Raw genomic sequence first — 18004 nt, 5'->3', positions numbered from 1 at the left:
AGGCAGTATTTATAACAGTGAAGATACTGAATCAACCTAGGTGTACATAAAGTGATGAATGAATAGAGAAACATGTGATATATATGCATATATTTGATATATTAGATATATATTTGATGCACATATGTATATTTGAATATATATTATATATATTATATGTATATTTGAGTATTATTATGCCATGAGAAAAATGAAGCCCTGTCATTTACAGTAAAATAAATGTAATTAAGATATCATAGTATATAAAATAAGCTAGACATAGAAATAAGAATACCCAGTGTTCTCTCTTGCGTGGAAATCAAAACAGTCAACTTCCAAGTAGAATAATGTTTACTAGGGGTAGGGGAGGATATGAGGTTGTTGTGAATGGTTGCATTAGTGCTTAGTACATTCATAGAAACATCACATTATCTCATTAAAATATGTAATTAACATGTTAATAATGCTAAAATGTAGCAAAAACATAAATGAGGTATTAGAGAATTTCCCTTGAATAACAGTACCTGAAATTGAAGCACAAGCCAGTTTTTCATAGATTGCAAGATGCTGAAAGAGGGTTTCTTCCTCTTCTTGTTCTTCTTCTTGTTCTTGTTCTTCTTCTTTTTCTTCTTCTTCTTCTTCTTCTTCTTCTTCTTCTTCTTCTTCTTCTTCTTCTTCTTCTTCTTCTTCTTCATTTTTAGATAACTAATAGTCATGCTTCAGCTCCACAATGCCACAAAATTATTAACAATGGTAAGATCATATTGCACAGATGTGTCACCTTTCCTATTTCCTCAGGGTCCTCTAATGCATTCCTATGGATAAGGAGAGCCTGGTGGTAGCAGTGCTGAGCACGTATAGTTCTGCACTGCAGAAGACTCTGAAGCTGGGGACCAGCCTCCACACTGCATTTTAGAGGTATGAACATGCATTGGTTAAATGTGTACTATGTCTCCAAAGTTGTGTTATTCAAACATACTCTTTCTTATTCACACCACCTTCTTGCTAGGTAGTTGATATGGCCATTCTGTAAGTGGGAAAAATGGAATCCATAGACCTCTTGATATGTGCCTGGGTCACACAGGCAATAAATAGCTAAGTTGGAATCAATACCAAAGTCTACTTGATTTGACCCTCAAACCTGCACTCAAACACTGAAGTATAGAACTTGGATATCCTGAGATAGTGTGTGTGTGTGTGTGTGTGTGTGTGTGTCCCTGCATGCCTGTCTCTCTGTTTCTCACTGTCTCTATCTTTCTGTCTCTCTGTCTCTGTGTCTGTCTCTGTCTCTTTGTCTCTGTCTCTCTGTCTCTCTCTCTCTCTCTCTCTCTCTCTCTCTCTCTCTCTCTCTCTCTCTCTCTCTCTCTCTCTCTCTCTCTCTCTCTCTCTGTGTGTTTGAGAATGGAGAATGAGATAAATTGAGAATGGATGGTGTTATAATACCTGTAAATAAAGTATTTTATAGATCCAACCTCTTGACTTCTATCATCTTATAGGTTGCTTCCTTGGGTCATTTAAGGGTGTTTGGAAAGCTATAATAGTCTAAGTTTACATATGCGCATAACTCCAAATGCCCCTCAAACTGTCTTACCTAAAACACACTTGTAAGTAAGAAGAATCGTGAAGCTTACCTAGAATACCAGTAGTTTTAGAGCCCTGGCGGTCCTAGTGCTTTTACGAATGACACATCTTGAAGCACTTTAGGAAAAAAGGGCATTCAAAAGAGAAATCTTTAAATTCTTTTCAAGATTTTGTATTACATTAATTGTTTTATATGCATGTACTCATGTGGCAGCATGTGGATTTTGTTTTGTTTTGTTGGTTGTGTGTGTGTGTGTGGGGTGGGGGGGCTGAAGACAACCTGTGAGAGTCATTTCTATCTTCCAGCATATGGGTCCTCGGGATCAAACTCAAGTCCTCACACTTGATCTCCGCTGCCTTTACCCACTAAGCCATTCATTCAGCCCCTTACTGAAATTTCTTGCTTAGAATTTATTTAACGTGTTTTTCCTTCTAGTGAACTAACTCATAGTTCAGTTGTACATTTTTTTTCCTCTTTATCTCTGTGCTGCCTTTAAGCCTGCCTGAATAAAGCATTTTATAAAACACTGAATTCAATTATATAGACAAAGTTCTGTCATATGTATACACACACAAGCATATTCTACACACAGAATAGTATGTATTCTGTGCATGTATAGCTGAACAGTTCTCTGAATCTGAGACCATGCTCTTTATTCTCTTTAATCAGATGTCATAGGTATTGGCAGTATTTCTTTTGGAGGAAAACAGGCAGTTGGGATTTGTTTTCCTACTGACCCGTCCTCCAATCTACAAGTTCAAGCAAGTAGCTGGCAATCTCGGGTTTTATAAAAAGAAGGGCACAGGCTTCTTTTTGATGGGATAAAAGTGGGAGAATCTAAGAATAAAAGGTATATTAGGAGACACTGAAAGATTTAAAAAAAAATCCCAGTGCACAAATATATTATTAACTGAAAAAGAATCAGTAAGGGGAAAATTGTATTAATCTGTTTCAGTCATTTCAGAAAGTAATTTCTGATAGAACTCAAATGTGAGAGAAATTGTCCAGATGGAAGTGATGAAAAGGATCAAAACTAAGTGTTTTAGTTAGGAGAGATGACAGAAGTTCTGGTTAGTCAACAAAATGATGGACTGGGTATTAGGACTATCTTGTACCTCACTGGTACAATTAGGAATAAGTATGCTCTAATTGTATTGTGAGAAAAAAGCTTTATTTTAACAGGAAGGGTGATATGTAGGAGGAGCTAAGGGGGAAGGAGTACTGAGAGGAAGAGATGGAGTAAGGAGAGGAAAAGATGAAGGAGAGGAGAAGCTAGGTGATGAGAGAGAAAAAGAAAGAGAAAGAGAGGGGGACATGGAGGCAGATGTTCACGTGTCTCCACCAGTCAAAGATAGTTGATATATCTAGGTTGGGTATAGGGTTACACTTCTGACTGAGCATTACCAAACTTATAAAGCCTTTGATTAACATTTTAAAAAATTGTATAAAAGCGAAAAAGGAAAGGGGGGCATGGGATAGGGGTTTTCTAGGGAGGGGAAATGGGGAAAGGGGATGGCATCTGAAATGTAAATAAAATATAAAAAAAGAAAAAAAGAAAAGAAAAGGATCAAGAGGAGCACAGGAGATACAGGAAGCACATACACTGAGGATGCTCCCTCTTGGGTTTGTGTAAGAATGGCTACCACTGAAAGGAGGCAGGCATCGAAGGAGTCCAGTTCTGATAGGGACGCAGAGGGGATCGCCGTGCTACAGTGTTAGGAGTTTCAGTCACCTTACACAGAACAGAAAAGAGGAACCTAAACACATCACCAGATGCTGAAGTGGTGGTGGCAAGGAGGCAGAAACAATTGTGTAGTCCTTTTTTTTTTTTTCTTTCCAAGAAAGGTCAAGGACAAAACAAGGTACCACGAGTACCTGCAGTGAACCAGTTAGGAAACAAAGTTACAAGATAAAATGACTAAAAGCTCAAGGGAAAGGCAGGCTAAGCCCAACAGACAAGGGGATCAGAGTGGAAAGCTGAGATTTTAGATAGAAGAACAAACACTGGGCTTGACTTTCTTTAGTTACTGGAACAATATGTCCCATTTGGACCAAAAAAGGGAGGAGTCCTGAATTTGACACTGAGAAGACCAAAGACTGTAAATCACCCATGAGAACAAGTTCTGTCAAGCTGCAGAGAGCTCAGAAGTAAGTGGAACCAGGCAACCTGTCTATGTGACTTTCCCCTGCAGTGTCTGGCAGCCCGGACTGGGAGGCAAGAAAGCAGATGACTGTACTTACCCATTCTTGGGGATTAGAATGGCAGCTCTTAGGCAAGAGAGTGTGACAATCTAATAAAATGACTGACCCTAACGTCAAGGCTGCTTAGGAGAGCAAATGAAGCCAGAAGAGGGGCTGATGATCTGCGACAGTAGCAAGCTATCAAGGGATGAGGAGTCATAATGAGGCTGAGAAACAGATTTCATTAGAAGCAGAGACATGAGAGACTTCTAATGATAGGCATTTGCGTGTAAAGTCTGTTGCAATTTGTATTCAAACTGGTAGGGAAGAGAAGAGTCAGAACACGATAATACTAGAGTTGAAGATGTGGGGTAGGGTTGCCCAGAACCAGAACTCTGTTGTGGTTTGCTTGATTGTTTTTTAAACTAGGTTTTGCAGAGGCAATCGAAGGAGCGTAGGTGGGGTAAACCTGGAAATTCTTCTTTGTGCCAGTTTTTTTTTTTTTTTTAATTTTACAAGAGTTAAATGAGAATATTTTAAAGATATTCCCATTTAATAAGAATCCTCTCTTTAATCCTAGCACTTGGGAAACAGAAGCAGGAAGATCTCTGTGAATTTGAGGCCAGCCTGATCTTCAGAGTGAATTCTAGGACAGCCAAAGCCACACACAAAGAAACCCTGTCAAAAAAAAAAAAAAAAAAAAAAAAAAAAAAAAAAAAAAAAAAAAAAAAAAAAGGAAAACGGACAAAGAAAAGAAATGAATCCCCTTAGTCTTTATATGAAGCAGTGCCATTTTTGCTTCAAAGGTGCATCAAGAGTGTATAAAGCAGTTTAGCAATGTACCTGTCTTCATTTTTTGGCTCGTTACTTCAAGAAACTCCAGGGCCCTCCCCTAATAATCAAACAAACAAATAAACAAACAAACAAGAAAAACCCAACTTGTTGAGGGGAAGGTTTATTTCTAGAGTGCAGCCCGTCATGGCAGCAGGAGCATGAAGCGACTGTTTACACTACATTCATTGTCGGGAACAGAAAGCAACAGGTATCTCACTGTGCTTTCTTCTTTGATCTCAGTCCAGGACTCTGGCCCATTAACTGTGCCCTCTGCCTACTCACTCTTAGAGTGCTTCTCATATTTTAATTAACCCACTCTAGAAACTTATTGGCAGACACATCCAGAAGTTTGTCCCATAGGTGATTTTAGATCCTATCAAGATGACAATGAGTGAAGAGAAAACTTGGTGGTCAGGAGAACCCTGGCACTGCCTAGCTGTATAACCAGGATCTCTTTAAGACTGTTACCCTGGGTCCAGGTTAGAGTTTTGTTATTTATCTTTGGCTTAAATGATTCAGTTGTTTCCTCAGTGTTCAGGACTGTGGGCATCTGTGGGCTCATTCACACATCTGGCTTGTTCCGAGTTCAAAACCAAACACATGTTCAATAATAGTCTTAATTTTTGTAAATTCATTTGCCAAATTGAACTTAATAAACAGATGCAGCATCAATTTTCAGCATGAACATTTGAGTATGTAAGCTTATTGCACCAGTTGTTGGCTGTGGAGAAAACACAAAAGGAAAGAACTCATATGTGTATGACGTCCCTGACTTTACTGATGGTTAGACCACACAATGTAAGAACATGCCACGTTTTAGATAAGGGATGCCTGGCAGGAAGCACTCTACATGTCCAATTGATTAGGTGTTAGCAGATTCCCTCCATACTATGCTGGATGTGATCCCTCTTTTGACTAAGCAGTTTAAGTGATGGACTGACTGTAGAGTCAAGTTGGGCTGTTCTCTTAGGGCAGGTTGATGGTGAAGAATCTATTGGGTTTATGTTCTACTAGACTTGTTCTGGGTTGGCCAGCATGTCTTAAGATATTTCACAGGTCTTTTCCTTAGAGTTTTTTTTTTTTTTTTTTTTTTTTTTTTTTTTTTTTTTTTTAATCTTAAACTATATTCAACTCTCAGTAGCCCAAAGGCTTGAAGAGTCAGCCTTGTGTGGGCCTCAGCCAACAAAAATGCATGAGGGGGATGAATGGCATGCAACATGAATGATGACTGTATCAAAAAAGCAACTTTAGACAATGGCCTCTTAGTCTGGACAAGCATAGAGTAGAAGAACACGGGCACTGAGAAATATTAATAAGTCAGTAGGTCCAAACCACAGAGAGTTCTAGATAGACTATATTTAGAAAACAAAATGTTCACATCAACTCTTTTATATCCTATCTGCTGAAGATAAAAAATTTTTCTTTGTTGAACTTCACTTTTAAGATATTAAATTTTATACCAATAGAAATGAAGAAGTCAAAGAACTATAAGTTAAGTTCCTAATAAGTTAAGTTCCTAGAGAGACAGCTTCTAGTCATTGCTGTTGTAAAGACACTGCTGACGCTTTCACTATCTAAAGAACTCATTACCATAAGGGTAAGCATGCGTGTCCACCCTGCATATACGTGCTGTGTGCAGCCTAGGATAGCTATGACTATGACCCAACACAATCATGAACTAACTTTAAACATTATGAGACTGTTTTTTTTTTTTTTTTTTTTTTTTTTTTTTTTTTTTTTTTAGCAGTGTGACTTGACTGTATGGATCACCAGTGGAAACTTTGACAATGTCCTGTTGTAATGTCAGAAGGTTGGACATGCCTGCTGTAATACCAATATGAATGACATGTCATGGAAGGCAAAAGGAAATAGGAGAAAAAAGAAAACTATTCCTGTGCAGAGTTACATGTGTGATGAGCAGATTTTATTTGCTGATTTATTTTATGGAAAAATCCAATAGGAAGTTTAGGAACCTTCACTGACTTGAAGAAAACTTGTTCATACCCAAGGAAAAAAATAGCAATTTTATTTTTAGTGAAGTTTCAATTTCTTCTTTTGTATCTATTATTGTTATTGTTATTATTATTATTATTATTATTATTATTATTATTATTATTATTATTATTTGTTCTTGTGTGTGTGCATGTGTGTATGAGTGTATGTATGTTGCCTTGATTTGCCTGCAAAAATCTAGAATGGGTAGATTACCCCTTTTTAATTATAAAAAGTAAAACTACGTTTCATAGCAAAGTGGGACTTGATGTAGCTTTGTGGGCCCTTTAACTCTTGTCTTCTTTATATAAAATCTCAATATTTCATTTGAATTGTCCTCACACAACTGTTGTGGCAAGGTAAATGAATAACTTCTTAGGAGCCAAGGTACAGGGACTATAGATATGAAAAGTTTGGCCTGTGTATGGAACTTGTCTGTATAAATCAATCCAAATTCCTATGATTTAAATTTGTGTCCTGATATGATATCAGTCCTTGAGGTCTGGAAAATTTATTCTGAACTTATTTGCTTCATCCACAAAATTGTGGCTTTGTATTAGATTCTCACAAAACCTCTTCTTAGGGCTAAAATGGCCATTGGTCTAGAAAATGCTTAGTTTGTAAAAGCTAATGGTAACAACATTCAATTTTAGACTCTATTCCCTGTTTTTAATAGAAAATTTTATGAGTTAAAATTTAGGCTTTGGAAACAAAGTAATGTCAGTCAACTGTCACATTATTTTTGATTATTTAACCATGGCATTATGAATATCAAACCACTAAATATTTGAAGTCACACTCCTTCTGAATATTTTGAGAATACATAATTAGTATTAGACTCAATACCAACAACTAGAACATAAGATTAAATGAGGGATGTTATGGTCGGTATCTTGATAGAGCTGTTAAGAAAACGGCCATTTGGCTTTAAAAAAAAAAAAAAAGCAATCCTAATAATGTTTGAGAAAATAAACTACATCATAGTTTTATGTTAATTTCATATTAATAATAAAATCAGTTGTTTATATAAACATCCTCGCTTTAGCTTATGCATTTATCTGCTTTGTAGCATACCCAAGAAGTTAGATGTGGCACATTTAACTATTTTTTTTCTTTGCCATTGATATAGGAGGATTGTGTCTCTGAAACTAATTTTAATGTTTAGGATAATTAAAATTTGGAGTGTAGTCTCTTACAAAGAGTGATTAGAAATAGAAAGGGGTAATATTCTGTAAAATTGTTGATGTGTTCTTTGCTGATGGAGTAATCTGTTTAACAATCATTTTAGTTAACTTATTGGTTGATGTGAGAATGGTATACTGGACAAGAAGCAACTTAAAGGAGGGAGACCTCATCTACGCTTTAAGAAGTACAGTGCATCCTGGTAGAAAGACATGTCAGCAGCAGCTGGAGATGTTTGTCCACATTCCATCCCTATTTGGGAAGCCGAGAGAAGAAAGCTGGCCCTCTGCTTACTTTCCTAATGGGAAGGTGCTGCCCACATCCAGGTTAGATAGTCATCCTGTAGTTTAGTCATTTTGTTTACCTTCTCATGGGCATGCCTAGAGAGAGGTTTATCTCCAAGGCAAAATCTAGATCTTGTTAAGTTGGCAATCAATAAAAACAATTACAACAATAGAATGGAAAATTGACCTTGATGAGATATTATATTGAAAAAATAAGATCAATTATAGTTATTTAAGTAGGTATCCTGAATAGTTTTGTGTCAACTAAACACAAGCTAGAGTCATCAGAGGAGTGAGCCTCAATTGAGAAAATGCCTCCATAAGATCTGGCTGTAGGCAATCTTGTAGAGCATTATTTAATTAATTAGTAATTCACGGTGGAGAGTCAAGTATATTGTGGGTGGGTCAATTCCTGGGCTGGTGGTCCTTGGTTCTATAAGAAGGCAGGTTTAGCAAGTCATGGGGAGCAAGCAAATAAGTGACACCCCTCACGGCCTCTGAATCAGCTACAATCTCCAAGTTCCAGTCTTCATCGCTTTTGATGATGAGACATACTATGTAACTGTGAGTGAGATAATCCCTTTCTTTTTAAGTTGCTCTTGGTCCACCTTATTGAAATAGCAACCCTAAGACAATAGGGGTATTGATTCTAAATGAACATCATTAATAACAGTAGGGTATTATGAATTCTTATATACTAAAAACTAGTCCAAAGTATAATTTCAAAACTAGATTTCAATTTTTGTATAGCAGTTTTGTATAGCTGGTTGGTTTATGTTAATTCTTTTCTAATTAGATGTCTTAAAATATAAAGCTTTTGGTATATTATAACTTGTTTATTCTCTTTTTAGTGTTAAGAACTAGTTTGGGTTCGAATACTCAAATGACATTTTGTTTTTCTAAGATAGCTAGAAATTTCAAATTTTTTCACTATAATATAACCCTTGCATTATGCTTATGTAATTGTGATAAGTCATATTTGGACTTCTACGCCTGCTAGATATTTTTATTCAGTCATGCACTGTATGAGTATCTAAGAAAGCTGCTGCCTTAGGCAGCAGCTTCTTTCTAATGTTTAAAGCATCAATTTGTCTCTTTACTTTATTAAGATAAAATGTTTTGGAGTGGCACTAAGCAAGGATGTATCCTACATACTTAGCCATCAGTGATGTCTCCTGAGCTATACATAAGGTAGACAATTGCTTTTACTAACAATATTTCAGTTCTGTATGATTCCACAACACTCTCCCCTATCATACAGGAATAGATGCTGTATTGACATCCAACACAGAAACAACATGTAAAGCTCTACAAATGAGAAAATTTCCTACAAATTTGACTTATCTCGATTTCACATTCTTTTGTGCTTGGTTTCCGTGTGAAGTGACGTCCAAGTTTTTAAATGAAAGCAGCTAGGAAAGAAAATATTTACACCATTCTAACTTGCGTTTCCTGTACAGCTAGATACAATACAGATGCTAAGTCACTGGTCTGAAAGAGCTTCCACAAATCTATAATAAAATAATTAAATTAGTGAGTTGTGTTTAGATCAGAGACCCTGGGTTGCCAACTCTTAAGAACTCGGGGAATTCAGAACCACAGAAGGATCATTTGGACTCCATTTGGCAGAGCCGTCAGAAACTCCCTGCTCTTGGGAACCTCCCTTTCCAATAACATTTATAGCTCTAGATGGAAGCGAAAGGCACCATATGTTAAGAGTTTCCTGCAAAGCTTCCTGGTAAGCGAGGAAATAAATTCAACTTGTCACATCTGCTCGTGGGCCAGTCAAGTAGGATTTTATCACAGCCTTAAGTGGTTTACAAAACTGTCCTGTTATCGACTGAAGGGGCTTTATGTTTCAGGTTTTTAGGTTCTTTTTTTTTTTTTTTTTCCCAAAATACTGATGTCTGTAATCTAAATCATTAAACTATTTTTCTTCTTTGGAGTTTAGCAGTGTGAATTATCATTCACTTCTAAGCAAGCAGAATTATTCAAAGCAACTCAGCTAAGAATTGCATCCCCATAGCTTTGACCCCACCCCCCACCCCCCAGTTCTCTATGGCTTAACAGAAGAGTGCCTTGCGGTCCATTCTACCTCAGCTTCGACTCATGGGTCCTTGAATTTTTGCATAATTTAAGATGTGAACTGCATTTAATCAGATTAAATTGGTTATCTACCACTCCAAAGGTTCAACTGGTTTCATCCATGACAAAGACCTACAGGGTCAGCACAAATTTGTTTGTTTGTTTTTTTGGCCAGAAATACATGTGCCTCTTTAACACGTGTGCTAAAACCTGTATTGTGAGACATACATTTGTGGTTCACCTTTGTAACCCTCACGGTCCAACACTGGTAGAGTTATTACAGGCATTTCACTTCTCTCTCATAAGAAAAATCCCCAGTCTACAGATAGAAATATGGTGAGGCATGTTAACCCTACTTTCTCCCAAAGAAGCTCAAGGAAAATGGATATTCTGAGGGCATGGATAACTCAACGACTCATAACCTCACACTCATGTCTTTTTGTAAGGGAGAATACTCATTCATGCGTCTCCTATTATTTTAGAAGTTAAAGACATTTTCACTTGAAGTGAAAACTGCTCTCTTAGTGTCTGTCTAATTCCGTGGGCACTTATAAAGGAACAAAGATAGCAGTTCTTCAGAGTGCCATACAGTGGTATAAACCCCAACACTTGTTTGTGTTTTTATGCACACACCATTCCTACAGGTGAAATAAAAAAACATACAAAAATTTCAATAAATCAAAATGAAGGAAAATAGCACAGATAATAAACAAGAAAGATTTAGCACACTTGCCTATAAATTTATAAAACTAGGCTGCAGAATGTACTGAGTTTCCTAGTAACCGAAACAAACAATCAGCAGTTCAGGTTTTTTCAATTATGGATGGGTTTGTCAGAAGGCCATGCAATCACAGGGACAGACATTTCACAAATGTGAATGGTAAAGTCAACCCACTCTGAACATCCTCTGTATTTGCTCCTTTTCTTGTTGCTATGATAAATCAACTGAGAAAAGCTACTTAAGATAGTGCAGGCTTGTTGTGGTTCAGCTTCAGATGCCTAGAAGGCATGATGGGAGAATCTGGAGCATTTTGGAAGATCAGGAAGCAGAATACTGATGCATAATCAGAAATCGATGCCACCTTCAAAGCCACCATCTCGTGTCCTGATTGCCAGGTAGACACCATGTCCCACAAAATTTGACATCCTCCTCAAAGAGCTCTACATTTCAGAGGTCCAAATGCATGAGCATAGGGGAAATGCTTCATATTGAAATAATAATTTCATCTCCACTGCTTTCCCCTCCCAAGCACAAAGGCATTAGTACATTTCATTGAGAAATTTCATAACTTATAAACTTAGCAGGGTTCAATTTAACAACCTATTCTACATGCATTGCTGCATTGCACAGAAATTCTATAGAAATTGAAAGCAAAAGGTGCTGACTTCATAATCATAGCAATGTTTAGTAACAAAATAAGTGTTGGTCACCTTCCACAATAGACATGGAAATTTCCACTATCAATCATTGTCACCAAAAGTCCTTGGGAAAGAGGCTCAGACACTGGTAGTCACTTAGGTATGGCGGCTAGTGTCATTATAGACAGACCTACATCGACCCATTCATTTTTATTTAATAGTAGAACATGTAGACTATTTTATGTTCTGGTTTTGCAGCTTGGTTTGGCCTTTATGATTTTCTGAACAATATGTATATTCAGATGTAGATATGATGTGTGCAGTTCTACAGATATTTCTTTAAATGTGCTCCTCACAAGCTGTCTCTCTCTTCCCACCAGTTGGGCAGTTCTGGTTTTAGGAGCAATCATGGCAGCTTATGCGTTGAGAAAACAGTTGTCTCACCATGTGGTTTTCCCACAGCAATACTATTTTTGTGTGAAAGAAATACAAAGCTTATTTTATGTATCATGGTGTCCTTTGGGCAAATGTATTGGTTAAACATTGTAGTATGATGTAATATCCCTGTATTATTTGTGTGTAAAACCCTGTAGCTTTGGATAAAAGTTAGACATTATTATGGCTAATGACACAATAGATTTGAACAGAGATCAAAAATTTGATTCGTGAATGAAGCTCTTAGTGGACCCGTGGCAAGCTCACTTTCTAGGTAGTGTTAGTAATCAGGGACTTCCTGAAGTTTCAGTGTGGGTGTGCATCTGATCCATTTTGCTTCTACATGTCTGGATTTATCTTGCATATAAAAGCTTGAACAAAGCCTAAAGTTTCTGAGATCACTAAGTACCTCCATGCCATGCAAAACGAGGTAGGGAATGTAGCTCCATGGTAGAGCCCTTGCCTAGAACCTGTGAGGCTGTGAGACCAATTTCCAGCATTAAAACATGAAACAAAAAGAAAAAAAAAGCCAAAGGAAAATAGAGAAAGTATTAGCCAGTCTTTGGCTAAGGATGGCCGTTAGGTGAAAGGTCTGACAAATGATGAAACTGTCCAAGCATACTGCAAAACATCAATCATATTCAAAATCATTTTCTCCTTTTGTAAAATGAAGCCTCTTACAGTCCACAACTGTCTCAGAGTATAAAGGAACTTGCTACTTAGCTTTAGAAAAATATTTCTAAGCCATCCAGTCATTCGACCTCCGGAGTAGGCCCCAAACTGGCTGTTACCTATGTTACTTTTGATGTCTCAATGAGGTGACCTGAACACTGAAAGCAATAGGCACTCCAGACTGTTGAGATGTGTTAAAATACGTGTGGAAAATCACTGAGTTCAGAAAGACAATAGTTAATATGTTTTGTTTACATATATGTGCTAACATGTTTACGACATGCCAAGTAGTGATCTGTTTGTAAGTGATAGTTCATTTAGTCATATATACAAATACAACAACCTTTTTAAAATTATGTATCTCTTAAATGGTAACTTGGATCAAAATCCCCCAATTGGTTTCCCAAAATACCCCTTTTTATTCAGTCTGGTAACATACACTTTCATGAGACTCAAGCAATGTTCTTTTGAGACTGGGAAGAAATGCTTAGAAATGCCATGGCAGCCTATATTCCCTGCCACCTTCTGCCCTTCTGTGGTGCAAAGGTAACACCATTATCTTTATGTAGGAGACCTGCCTGACTTTGGTCTTGCCTGGCACAACTACTTCTGCTCTGAAAGATCTCTGGAGAGATTACCTGATGTACTTTTAGAATGAATATATTTTTTTCTCCTAATTTTCAAAGCTCAGCTAAACAATAACAGTATTTTCAACTCTATCACCTTTCAAGCAGGGTCACCAGGAGTAGAAGACTCACATGTTGGCTGTCTGCATTTATCATTTTTTCTTTTCCTTTGAACTACCTGGAATGTTAGGCCCATTAAGAAACACAATCAAGAAACACATTCAAGAAACACAATCAAAATAATTGAACAGCTTCCCCAGATCTGAGTGTGTTATTTTTTTTTTCTTTGCAGAAGTACGTTTGGAGATCATATCCATTGTACTAAAGATGAAAAGGGAGTGACTTTGAGATGTCATTAAATGAGAGCTGTAGATAGAAAGGTTGTTTAAAGAGCTTGAGAGTAAGCCAGAATTTAAATCACTGCTTATTGCCTATCACATTCTGACTCTACTTCTCCATACACTATGGTCCTGCCAACGAGAAAGGGCGCTGCCCAAACCCAGTTTGAAGGGTATATCATTGTTCCAAAATTTCTTCCAAGAAAACAGGAAGAGTCATGATTAGAGGCAAGGTTTCAGAACTTCTAACTGAGTAACAGAGAAGACTGCAGAAAGTTTAAAAACATTATGGTAAACTGATTTTAATTTAGCATCAATTGAATGCTAATAAGGCCGTGGGAGTCAGCTGTGCAAAATATAACCGGAGTGCAAAGGCAGAATATTGGTACCCAACACAACCCTAAGCACTATGGACTTGATGGCCTCACAGGCGCCCTCTTCTCTCTGACCAGATTTGCAACAACATTTCATACACCAACATTTCAAACCACAATCACTGCTGAGGTGCAGTGGGTTGGGAAACAGGTTAGAAGTACAACCACAGGCTGAGAGCCGAATATATGTAAGGCTGTGAAACCATCAGAGAGGCCCTTAGAGCCACTAAGAGGAGAGTAAGTGAGCTCTCACTGAAAGGACAAGTTAAGAGCAGAGAGCTGCTAGCAATATCCAGCCCATTCCTCTCTGGTCACGCTGCACTTGAAGACAGTGCAGCACCAGGTGTCGGAGGCACTGACTTGCTATAAATAAATACATATTGGTAAGTTCATGGTATGCTTGTCATACTATTGTTGCACCTATGTAGATTCTCTGTCTCTCTGTCTCTCCATCTCTGTCTCTATCTCTCTGTTTCTCTGTCTCTCTGTCTCTGTATCTGTCTCTTTTTGTTTCTCTCTGTCTCTATTTCTCTCTCTCTAACTCATTTACTCTCTTTCTCTCCTTGCCTCTGTTTTTTAATCAACTAAGTATAATATTGTATCTGCTAACTACCATCTACTACTTATGTATCATCTGTCACTCTCATTAAGCTGTGAAGTTTAAGTGATAGAACAGAAGTAAAGTCTGCCTTATACTAAATGCCAAACAAATGTTACTTACTATTAATTCTAGATTTCCTAAGTTTCTGATTCTTTTTCCAGTTTCGATAAGAGATAAGATGTGTTCATGTATTATTTTACACATTTTCAAAGAAGAAAGTCATGCTCTCAATAATTGGGTTTTCTAGTGTTTGTGTGTATGCATAGGCTAGTGAGGAACTCATTCCATTCAAACGTGTCTGTACTTTGAGGATTCTTGATATCTTTAGGGACCAACTGCTTACCACCTCTGCTTAGAACAATCAGAGTGGCCATGGCCTAATTTGTCACATTACTGATAAACACACACACACACACACACACACACACACACACACACACAAAGAACCTTAGCTGTAGCTAATCTAGCTGCAACTGTGAGTGGGTTGGGGACCAGGTTGATTGAACTAAGATGTTTGGATGTTGTGGCAATCTTTTGCCCACTTTCAGGTTACTGGGGTCTGGGCACACCTACACACACACATAGTTAGGCTGCTGTCCTCATTAAGAAGGAGAACTAAAAGCAGTGTTTTTCAGTTATGAAAGTGTTTGCTGGGCAAATGGGAATGCCTCAAGTTCAATATTACAGCACCCACCTAAACAGTCAAGACAGTCAGTTGTAAAAGCATGATGCTCCTGTATTAATGAGTCAGACACAGGAAGAACCCTAGGGTTTGCTGATTAGGCAGTCTAGCCAAATTGGATGGCTCCGGTTTCAGTGAAAGACCTAGTCTCCAAAAATGAAGTGGGAAAACTAACAAAGAACACACTTAACCACCTCTAGACTGTATGAGCTAATGATATGCACTTGTATTCAAACACACACACACACACACACACACACACACACACACAAACATGTGTGCACCTACTCATACAAGTCTTAGCTGCCTGAGGCACAGGGTAGTTTTGATATTCACTCATTTTTACCAGACAGGTAACCTGCCCCTGAGGAATGCCTGAGCAATGGAAACTCTTGGGCAAGAGAGACTGGAGTGGCCAGCTGCCTGTAGAAACACTCACCAAAGCTGTTCAGCAGTCCCTAATGGTCTGAAAGCAACTAGATATTGTCCCCCAACAATGAAAAGAAACGTTTCTATTTGGATGTGTTTGCTTGTGAAACAAGTGTTTACAACAGAAACTTCCATTTAGGTTGTTAGAACAGTACCAAACAAAGTATGTATTTACTAAAGAATCAAACACTGATTTTCAGTGTAAGAACTGTTTCTTTGGGGACAGGCTACATCACAAAAAGGGTGTTCTGGATAACGAAGGGGAAACAGAAGTAGAGGATTTTAAAGTAACAGGCAGCGTGTGTAAAATTTACCACCTCTGCCAAAGCAACTTTCTCGAGAAATGTGTATTAGAATAAAAATGCACTTGGTGTATCAGAGGAACAGGCAAATGTGGAGATAGAAAGAAGATGAGGATGCATCTTTCTATCTTATGTCTAATATGGAGGTGGAAGTGTTCCAGGCCTTGCAGTCAAGGAAGGAATGCTTGCCCCCTTCAGTATTTGCAGCAGTTGGCTTCCAAAACGTGCTCTCTGATGGCTGTATTGGTGGTAGGCATCACATCTGCCTTCAAGCCAATAGAGAAGCAAGAAGAGGTGAGGGAAGATTCAAATCTAGTGTCTAAACCTTCTTGACTGGAGGAAAATGAGGTGCATCCTAGTACAACAGGAAACTGAAGTCCATCTTAGAATTGGAGGAGATGGTGGTCCATCCTAGGATAAATATTTTGTCATCCATGGTTTGGAGGCAGAAGGTTTAATAAACTGTGAACATTGAATAAATAGACGCTACGGATAGTGTTATACACCTTCTAATGAGCAAGAGAGCCTCCAAGTCAGTATCTGTGAATCTGAGAAATATTTTCCTAAATAGAAAGTTTCTTATTACTGTATATTTGCAGACACTGAAGCAGCAAGGACCAGTCCTGATACAATGAGTTAGATTCCAGTGAATGATTCAACACAAACCAGGACAGACTTCTGAGGAGACTGTCTCAAATTTTTAACAGGTTTCCTCATCTCTTGTGGTATTTCAACCTGGGCCAGCAAGATGTACTACAGACTGGTCCACATTTATATTATTAAGTCAAACCCCAAGTATCACCAGACATCCCATGAACACAGTCTTATTAGAAATATTTCCTACCTGAGTGCCCATGGATAAAATAACTACATCTCTGGAGTCATTTTCTTCAAAGATTAAAAATAGAGATATTCATCTCAGTATGATAGTGGGAGGCAAAATTCTAAGAAATCCCTTCAGGCTCTTCATCCCCACTGGAAACATATATTCTTCTGTTACTTTTTTACTGTCTCCTGTTACACTAATCTAGAGGGCTTTACAGATATGATTAAGTTCGAAAGTCAGTTAAGTTCAAAAAGGAAATGATGCTTTTTACTTAGTCAAAGCCAGTGGAACCTATTATTGAGTCAAATCTCAACTTGCTTTTCCAGGATGGTGTAAGGATGATTCAATGCAAAGATGACTGCACTGCAGCCGGTGAAGATGGAGAATGCCTGTGTAGGAATGTGGCTAGTCATCTTGTTTCTTAATTTGATGTTGAGGTTCAAAACCAAAGATTTGTGAATGTTAAGTGAAGGATGCAACTGTAGCCTAATATAGGTAGTGTTTAAGAGCTAACAGTAGCTCCAAGTTGGGCTAGGAAGGAAATGGATAGCCCTAGACCTGTAGCTGCAAGGATGTGAATTCTTGCACAACCATCATTAATTTGAGAAGTGGATCTGAGGTCCATATGAGAACTCAGCCCATCTCACACGTGTACTTTAGCAAAAAACTCGTCTGTTTCAGGCCTTGATTTCTGACCTACATAAGTAACCTTTTGGGGTTAGTTTAAGTATAGCCCAACCTGGGTGATTTGTTATACTATACTGAAAAATCAATGTAGCTATTATGAATATTGTTTATTGTTGTCCTTTCACAAATGCCATTATACTCTAAAATGCTAGCTGGTCATTTAGAGAATAATTGTTCTTTTAAAATAACCATTACAACATAGGTGTTACCTTCCCATTTTGTAGATTAAGAAACTAAACTTTAGGAAAGGTATGTAATTTGCTTGTATGGCATAGATGATTTTAGTCACATTTGAATTTGAACTCTGACATCTAAGACTTGTATTTGTTGACATTCTTGTTGATTAAAAATGTTACCAAGAAGACCTCTTACTTGTAATCATTTTTCTACACATGCTTTGCGTTTTCTGTATTAGTTTCCTTTCATCCTTGCTGGATGGGGGAATGGGGTAAGGGAATGACATCTGAAATGTAAATAAAATATCCAATAAAAAAAAAAAAAAACCTATGGCAGCAGGGGAATGATTGAGCTGTGTGCAATGCTCCCTCAGTCAG

This window comes from Arvicanthis niloticus, chromosome 4 (genome assembly GCF_011762505.2).
Source record: "Arvicanthis niloticus isolate mArvNil1 chromosome 4, mArvNil1.pat.X, whole genome shotgun sequence".
NCBI classification, from domain to species: domain Eukaryota; kingdom Metazoa; phylum Chordata; class Mammalia; order Rodentia; family Muridae; genus Arvicanthis; species Arvicanthis niloticus.
This window is presented reverse-complemented; position numbering follows the sequence as displayed.